The sequence below is a fragment of the Neovison vison genome, chromosome 13 (assembly GCF_020171115.1).
Source record: "Neovison vison isolate M4711 chromosome 13, ASM_NN_V1, whole genome shotgun sequence".
Lineage (NCBI taxonomy): Eukaryota > Metazoa > Chordata > Mammalia > Carnivora > Mustelidae > Neogale > Neogale vison.
The window spans coordinates 114,821,625-114,830,953 of NC_058103.1; positions in this window are offsets into that span (position 1 = coordinate 114,821,625).

The window sequence follows — 9,329 nt, forward strand, 5'->3', positions numbered from 1 at the left end:
ATACACATACAGTGTATCTAAATATTTAAAAGATACAAATCAAGTTACAATTTGTTGAATATGTTTGCCTCTTATTTTCACAAAAACACGTCTATTTAAAAAATTATGTGTAGAGCTGTTTTTTATATGGCTGAAAGTTAGCAGAATATCAAAGCTGATGGAATCCTATTACTCTTGTTTATGTCTGAATGTTCTGATAGGCTAATGATGTTTGAACAGAAGAATCCAAGAGGGATAAATAATTTATAAATTCTATAATTATTTCATAAAACTTTTTTCTTGCTTTATTTCAATAAAATTGCTAACCTCTGCTGATTGACCACGCCAAGAAACTGTTAAAGAGCAGCAGTAGCAATCGGAATTAACAAAATATTCTTAGAGAAACATTCAATTTCAGGAATTGCGATTTTTAATTTTTTAACTTTTAATAAAAGCTACCCTTTTAATTACCTAATTATGGAGTGTGTTGCCAAAACATTTCACCTTTATTCAGTTTCATATATTTTTTAACTTCCTTGCAACTTGCTTTTTGACCCATGGATTATTTATAACTGTATTGTTTACTTTTCAAGTGTTTGGAGACTTTCCTGTTATCTTTCTGTAATTGATTTCTAGTTTGAGCTCATTTTGGTCAGAAATAATCTGTATTATTTCAATTCTTTTACATTTGTTGAGACTTTGTGACCCTCAGACTTGGTCGAACTCAGTAAATGATTTGTTGGTGCTTGAAAAGGAAGTATATTCTGTAGGTGGGTGGAGTGTTCCTTTATGATATATCTATATCCTTGCTGACTTTATGGGCAGTTGTTTTTATCAACTATTACTTGCGAATTTAACTATTTCTTCTTTCAGTTCCATTAGTTTTTTCCTCACATATTTTGTAGTTCTGTTGATTGGTTCAAAGAAATTTCAAATTGTTATGTCTTTTTGGTGAATTGACCCTTTGATCATCATGTAATGTCATTTTCTCTTCTAGATCTTGCTCTGAGATCTACTTTATTTCTTTATCTGATATTAGTATAACCACTCCTGATTTATTCTGGTTAATGTTTGCATATCTTTTTCCATACTTTTATTTTCAGTCTACCTATATTGTTATATTTGAAGAGAATTTCCTGTAGACAGCATATAATTGGGTCATTTTAAAAATCTAAGCTGCTGATCTTCATCTTTTAGTTGCTGTATTTAGACCATTTACATTTAATGTAATTATCCATATGTTAAGGCTTAAATTTGCAACTTAGTTTTTTGTTTGTTTGTTTTCTTATATTTTTTTTAATCTTATTTGAGATAGAGAGTGAGAGTGAGAAAGAGAGAGAGAGAGCGCAAGCACAGGTTGGTCGGGGGGACAGGGCAGAGGAAGAGTGAAAAGCAGGATCTCCACTGAACAGAAAGCCTGACATGAGACTCAATCCCAGGACCTGGGGATCATGACCTGAGCCAAAGGCAGACACTTAAACCGACAGAGCCACCCAGGGGCCTTAAGTTGCCCACCCCCGCTTTTGTCTTTTGCCTTCCTAAGGGTTACTTGTTCCTTATTCTAGGTATATCATACATAAATATCACAGTTTACTGGTATTAAAATTTTATGAGTTTGAGTGAAGTACAGAAAACTTACTACTTTTAACTCCTTTTATACTCCCTCATTTATAAGTGTCTTAAATATGTTCTCTCCATTTTTAAAAAGATTTTATTTATTTATTTGACAGAGAAAGACACAGCAAGAGACGGAACAGAAGCAAGGAGAGTATAAGAAGGAGAACCAGCCTCCCCCTCCCCGGGAGGGAGCCCGATGTGGGGTTTGATCCCAGAACCCTGGGATCATGACCTGAGCCAAAGGCAGGCAGTTAATGACTGAGCCACTCAGGCGCCCCTGTTCTCTCCATATTTTGAGAACTACATAAGACAATGTTATTCAAGAACAATTTGGAAGACCAGAAAGGAGCAGTAAAGCTTCTTGTATACACTGGTACTTCTGTTCTTTCCATTGTTCTTTCCTCCTTCCAGATAAGCCAAGATTCCTCCTCCTTCTTCTTTTTTTTTAAAGAAGATTTTATTTATTTATGTGACAGAGAAAGAGAGAGACAGTGAGAGAGGGAATATTAGCAGAGGGAGTGGGAGAGGGAGAAGCAAGGAGCCTAATGAGGAGCTCAATCCCAGGACCCTGAGATCATGACCTGAGCCAAAGGCATATGCTTAACAACTGAACCACCCAGATGCCCCTCCAAGATTCCTTCTTTCTTCATTTCATTTACATATTAAAAATTTCTTTAGCCATTCTTTTAAGATAGTTGATTGCTGACAAATTCTCTATGTTTTCCTTCATCTGAAAAGGTTTTGATTTCTTCTTTCCTGAAGGAAATTTTTGCAGATATAAAGTTCTCGTTTGACAGTTCTTTTCTTTCAGCACTTAAAAATGTTGTGCCACTTTTTAAAAGTGGCATCCATAGTTTCTGATGAGAAATCTTTTATCATTTAAATTGTTTCCCACCACCACCACCACCATTGGTAAGGTGTCATTTTTTTTCTTGCTCTGACAATTGTTATTTTTGTCTTTAGTTATCAGAAGTTTGACTGATGTGTCTTTTTTTAAAGTATTTTACTTATTTATTTGACAGAGAGAGAGAGAGACAGAAAGAGAGGGAAGACAAGCAGGGGGAGTGAGAGATGGAGAAGTAGGAGTCCTGCTGAGCGGGGAGCCCAATATGGGGCTTGATCCCAAGACTCTGGGATCATGACCTGAACCAAAGGCAGATGCTTAATGACTGAGCCACCCAAGCACCCCACTTTTTTTTTAAGAGAGAAAGAAGATAGGAGCAGAGAGAGAAAGGTAATCTCAAGCAGGCTTCATGTGAAGTGCTGAACCCAATACAGGGCTTGATCTCACAATCCTGAGATCATGACCTGAACTGAAACCAAGAGTGGGACACCTAACTGACTGAGACAACCAGGCACCCCTCTTAATGTGAATTTATTTGGCTTTATCCTGTTTGGGCTTTGCTCTGCTTCTTTATTTTATTTATTTATTTTTGTAAAGATTTTATTTGACACAGAGAGAGAGAGAGAGAGTACTAGCTGGCAGAGGCAGAGAAAAAAGCAGGCTCCCCGCTGAGAAAGAGCCCAATGCGAGACTCAGTCCCAGGACCCTGGAATCACAACCCCAGTAGAAGGCAGGGCTTAACCAACTGAGCCACCCAGGTGTTCCTGCTCTGCTTCTTTAGTCTATAGATTTTTCGTCTTTTGCTAAATTTTTATCATTATTAGCCATTATTTATTTAAGTATTTTTTAAAAAGAATTTATTTACTTATTTGATAGACAGAGCTCACAAGTAGAGAGAGAGGGAAGCAGGCTCCCTGCTGAGCAGAGATTCCAGATGCGGGGCTCAGTCCCGGGACCCGGGGATCATGACCTGAGCCGAAGGCAGAGGCTTAACCCACTAAGCCACCCAGGTGCCCCAAGTATTTTTCTAATAGATTTTATTTATTTATTTATTTGACAGAGTGAAACATAGCAAGAGAGGGAACACAAGCAGGGAGAGTGAGAGAGGGAGAAGCAGGCTTCCTGCTGAGCAGGGAGCCCAATGTGGGGCTCCATCCCAGGACCCTGAGATCATGACATAAGCCAAAGGCAGATACTTAACAACTGAGCCACCCAGGTGCCCTCTTTAAGTATTTTTACAAACCTCTTCCTCTTTCCCCTTTTTCTCAAGGATTATGATGACAGGAATGTTACATCTTTTGTTATAATCCCATAAATCCTTGAGGCTCTGTTAAATTTTTTAAGTCTGTTTTCTCTCTGTTGTTCTGAGTGGGTAACTTTTTTTTTTTTTTTAGATTTTATTTATTTGACAGACAGAGATCGCAAGTAGGCAGAGAGAGAGGAGGAAGCAGGCTCCCTGTGGAGCAGAAAGCCCGACACAGGACTCAATCCCAGGACCCTGGGATCATAATCTGAGCCGAAGGCAGAGACTTTAACCCACTGAGCCACCCAGGTGCCCAACAAGTCTTTTTTTTTTTTTTTTTTTTTTTTTTTTTTTTTTTTAGATTTTATTTACTTATTTGTCAGAGAGAGCGAGAGCGAGCACAGGCAGACAGAGTGGCAGGCAGAGTCAGAGGGAGAAGCAGGCTCCCTGCAGAGCAAGGAGCCTGATGTGGGACTTGATCCCAGGACACCGGGATCATGACCTGAGCCGAAGGCAGCTGCTTAACCAACTGAGCCACCCAGGCGTCCCTGATTGGGTAACTTCTATTCTGTCTTCAAGTTCACTGATTCTTTCCTCTGTTATCTGCATTCTGATGTTGAGCCCATCTGATGAGTTATTCATTTGGTTGTGGTATTATTTCAGTTCTCAATTCTCCTTGTGGTTCTTATTAATATCTTCTATTTCTTTGCTGAGACTTTCTATTTTCTTTTCTTAAATTTGTTTCAAGAGTGTTTGTAATTGCTTTTTGAAGCATTTTATGATGGCTGTTTTAAATCTCTGGCAGTTAATTCCAATATCTATTTCATCTCAGTGTTGATTCCTATTATGAGACTGTGTTGTTGGTTTTTTTTAAATGAAACTCTAAATATTTACAATTTCTTTTTTAGCAGGTTTCCTTTGACCCTACACTAATCATGAAACACAGCCTTGTTACTGACAGATGGGGGTGTAAGTTCAGGTTTCCTCCTAGGTCTCTGCTGAAACCACCCTGAATAGGACAGAAGGTGTGGTCTTATTACTTCTGGTTGGAAGTAGGAACTTCCAACTAGGCCCCTTAGACACCATTCCTGGGGCCGGAATTGTGGCACCTCCCTCTTGCAAGGAGGGAGTTGAGTCCCACGTGATCTTCATTGAACCCAGAGAAGAGGAGCTTGTTATGTTGGGTGGGGATGAAAGTCTTACTTGCTCATTTGACCTCCTCTGACACCATCTTGGTGGTGGGAGGAAAAGGGGTACATTCTTATAACCATAGGCTAGACTACGTGAATCAGAATTGCTGTGGTGTTACATAGGCATAGTGTTTCACAGCTTCCCTGTTAATTTCAGCGTCCTTGAAAACAAGTTTTAAAATTACTGCTTTAGAATTTCCTTTAGTGAGGAGTCTGTTGGTGGTAAACTTTGCTATGCTTATCTGGAAATTTTGTATTTTGGCCCACTTCTTGAATGATAGCTTAGTGTGTATATGATTATTTTTCTCAACATTTTGAAGATATGATTTCACCATCCTTTGGTTTCCATTTTTGCTCATGAGAAGTCAACAAACAGTCAACTTATCATTTCTCTGCAGGTAATTGGGTTTTCTTTATGGCTGCTCTTAAGATCTTTTCTCTTTTTTTCTATTATCTTCACTTTCAAAATGTGTTTAAGTGTATAATTCTTTTTCTTTAAATTGCTTGAGATTTCTTGTGTTTCATAAATTAGCATATTTATATTTTTCTTCAATTTTAGAGAATCCTCAGTCATTGTTTTCTTAATTAGTGTCTTTCTCCCAAGTGGTATGATATGCTGTCCAGGCTGTCTTCCCTCCCCTTGGTGAAGAATCTGGTGTTATAGTTCCTGAGAGTGCTGTGGGCAGGCAGCCTTCAGCTGTCAGCACCTTCAGAGACTGCCTCAAGGTCATGTTTGGTTGTGGTATTTTTTGTGGTCCAGGGAAGTCCACATCCAGTGATTGATCAACAGAGGATTATAAAAGCCTACATATCTCAGCCCAAATGAGAACAATTTTGAAGGCCAACAGAGCTCCTATGGGGTCATCTGTAGTTGTTGCTGGCCCTGAATCACAGCTCATCTTCTCCCTCTACCTATTCCTGATTCCTCTCTCTCTCTCTTTCCAATGGCACTCCTTAATAAACATCCTGAATGCTAAACTTGGTCTAAGAGGCAGCTTCCCAGGGAAACAAACCTGCAGTATTCCATTCTTTCTAGTCACTCCCTCATAAAATCTGATTAGATATGTCAGATGGTCTCAGTCTCTTTCTCCTTAACTCTTTATCTCTTTAAAAACTTCCCACAAACTTGACATTCTTTTTTTTTAAAGATTTTATTTATTTATTTGACAGAGAGAGATCACAGTAGGCAGAGAGGCAGGCAGAGAGAGGGGAAGGGAAGCAGGCCCCCTGCTGAGCAGAAAGCCCAACGTGGGACTCGATCCCAAGACCCTGAGATCATGACCCGAGCCGAAGGCAGCGGCTTAACCCACTGAGCCACCCAGGCGCCCCAAACTTGACATTCTTTGATGCATTTGGGGTAATTTCCTAAGACCTATTACTTTGGATCAGCTCACTAATTTTCTTTTCAGCTATTTTTATTATGAATTCTGATTTTAAGATATTTCTTTACAAAATTTTGTAGCACACTGACTTGGAAAAATCTAATAAAATGTGTTTTAGGGGAAAAAAGCATAAAACTGATTTTTAAAAGGCTTGGTGTTTTGGTTTGGTCCATCCCTTCCATTCAGAGATCTGGTACCACACAAATATGTTCATACTTCTTCATGAGTAAATTTTAGTAATTAATAATTCCTTTAAAAACTCGTGTTGCTGTGTTAATTGTATTTGCACAATATTTAACCCAATTTTTTCTCAGTTTTTCATTTCTTCTATTCCTGCAGCTATATCTTGTTCTACATTCTTAAAGTTTCTCTCTCTCACTCTTTTTTTTTTAAACTAGGCTCCATACCCAGCATGGAGCCTAACATGGGGCTTGAACTCATGACCCTGAGATCAAGATCTGAACTGAGATCAGGAGTGGACTACTTAACTGACTGAACCACACAGGTGCCTCTCTCTCTTTTAAAAAATATTTTATTTATTTATTTATTTGTCAGAGAGAGAGAGAGAGAGCACAAGCAAGCAGAGTGGCAGGCAGAGGCAGAAAGAGAAGCAGGCTCCCTGCTGGACAAGGAGCCCAATGCAGAACTCGATCGCAGCACCCTGGGATCATGACCCAAGCCAAAGGCAGCGGCTTAACCGACTAAGCTACCCACGTGTCTCCCTCTTTTTTTCTCTTGATTATGGTTGGCTAATTCCGCATTTTCCAAACAATAATCTTTCTGTATTATTGACCAACTCTGTTGTAATTTTTCATTTCACTAATTTCTGTGTTCATCTTTTTGAAATTTTTACTCCTTACTGCTTGCTACAAGGTAGGGATTGGTTCTTTAAAGCAACTAGTTGGAACTACCCTGATTTTACTGGTATACCCATTATTATGCTGATTTTACCCTAAATAGGCACACTTCAGAAATATTGTACATTCGGTTCTAGACCACTGCAATGAAGTGAATCTCACAATAAAGTTAGCCAAACAATTTTTTTTGTTTCCCAGTTCATGTGAAAGTTATATTTAAGACTATACTATAATCTCTTGGGTGCCTGGGTGCCTCAGTTAGTTAAGTGGCTGCCTTCTGTTCAGGTCATAATCCCACAGTCCTGCTTCTCCTTCTCCTTCTGCCTGCCAGTCTCTCTGCTTGTGTTCTCTCTCTGTCAAATAAATAAATCTCTTTTAGAAACATTGTACTGTAATCTCTTAAGTGTGCAATAGTATTATGTCTTTTTTTAATTTTTAAAAAATATTTTGTTTATTTATTTGATAGAGAAATCAGAAGCTGGCAGAGCAGTAGGCAGAGAGAGGGGGAAGCAGGCTCCCTGCTGAGCAGGGAGCCCAATGCAGGGATCAATCCCAGGACCCTGGGATCATGACCTGAACTGAAGGCAGACACTTAACCTGCTGAGCCACTCAGGTGCCCCAAAACATTAAGATTGACTAGACTCTAGTAAGAGCTCACTGTTTATAAATCAATGTGACTGACTTGTGGACACTGAAAAGTAATAGTGAGAATCAGGAAACAGATATGACAAGGAGCAAGGGCCCAAGTTGAGCCAGGAGCTTTGTGCCTTGGTTCTCCATCTATTTCTGCTGTGGTAATAACCATGGGCCAAAAGTACTTACTATTATGTAGTTATAGGCAATATAACCATTGAGTAGGGTTTTATGATGAAGAGGACAGCTTGTCTCCAAGGAGGGGGCCTCAGAATCAGGTGGAGGACTCTGTAACCCAATTGGCAATGTCTCCAAACAAACCCCAGAGAATGCAGTAGGGTTTCTGTAGGACCTGGTTCGCTTAATAATCAGGGATGCTGGCCTGTATGAGTTTGAAAGATTTAAAGGTTGATCAGTGTAAAAGATGTGACCACAAGGTTGCAGTAGCACACAGTGAGTTTTATGTGTGTGGTGCTTTGAAGGTCTGCAAGGTTGGTGTTTCTCAGAGCTGGAGACCTTCCTAGGGCACCTGCGCAGGGGCTACTATCCAGAAGGGGAGGAGAGCAAGAGAACCAATGAGGGGAGGAAGACCAAGGAGAGGGTTTACATGTCTACATGATGCTCAACAGTGGCTTGGGGTCTTTACAGCTCTGGGGTTTATCTTATATTTATGGCTTTTAATGTCAGCTTCAGTTTCACAGGCATTATGAAAATTAACGAATTTAGAATGGAGTCAGGAGACCAGCAGGGGGAGCTCTCATGCTCCTAGTAGATTGCAGATCCAGCTGGAAGAAACATACCTTGCAAGTCAATACTACTTTATTACCCAAGAAGGAGGTAAAAAGGCTTTTCTCCTCTCTGGGGAACAGCCCAGCAAATAAAAGACTGTCCGCAACTCAGCCAATGAAATTCCACTTTACTTCAGACTCCCGCTTTACTCCACTAAGCTGTTATTTTACTCCCAGTTTTACTCCACAGCCCTCTCGGAACTGCCCCTTTCTTCTACAAAACAGCATTCCTGTCCTCTGTTTCCTGCACTTGCCTGTGGGCTTTGCTGTAGTTTGCTTGTCCTGAATCACAATTCCGTCATTCCCGCATAAACTGGTAAGTAACTGGCAATTTTGTTTTTAAGATTAACATTATACAAAGCAGGCAGATTGTAAGTAGCTAAAAATACGCTTATTTGAACGATCTTTAAAGGAATTCAGTGAAGGGCATCTGGGTGGTTCAGTTGGTTAAGCATATCTGCCTTCGCTCAGGTCATGATCCCAGGTTCCTAGCAATCGTGTCCCACATCTGGCTCCCTGCTCAGCCGGGAGCCTGCTTCTTCCTCTATCCCTCCACCCTGCTCAGGATCTCTCTCTCTATCTCTCTTTCTCTCTCTCTCAAATAAATTTAAAAAAAAATCTTTTTAAAAAAGTTAAAAACAAGTAAAATCATCCAATGTGTAAAAATGTTCCCAGTGGGCTTTGGGATAGTAGGTCTTAGTCTGTGTGAAGGAGTAAACAACACAGGACTTGTATACAGAGACCATCTTTGGTTAAGGGCCCAGCACTGGCCCTGCAGATGTGTGTTACCATTTCT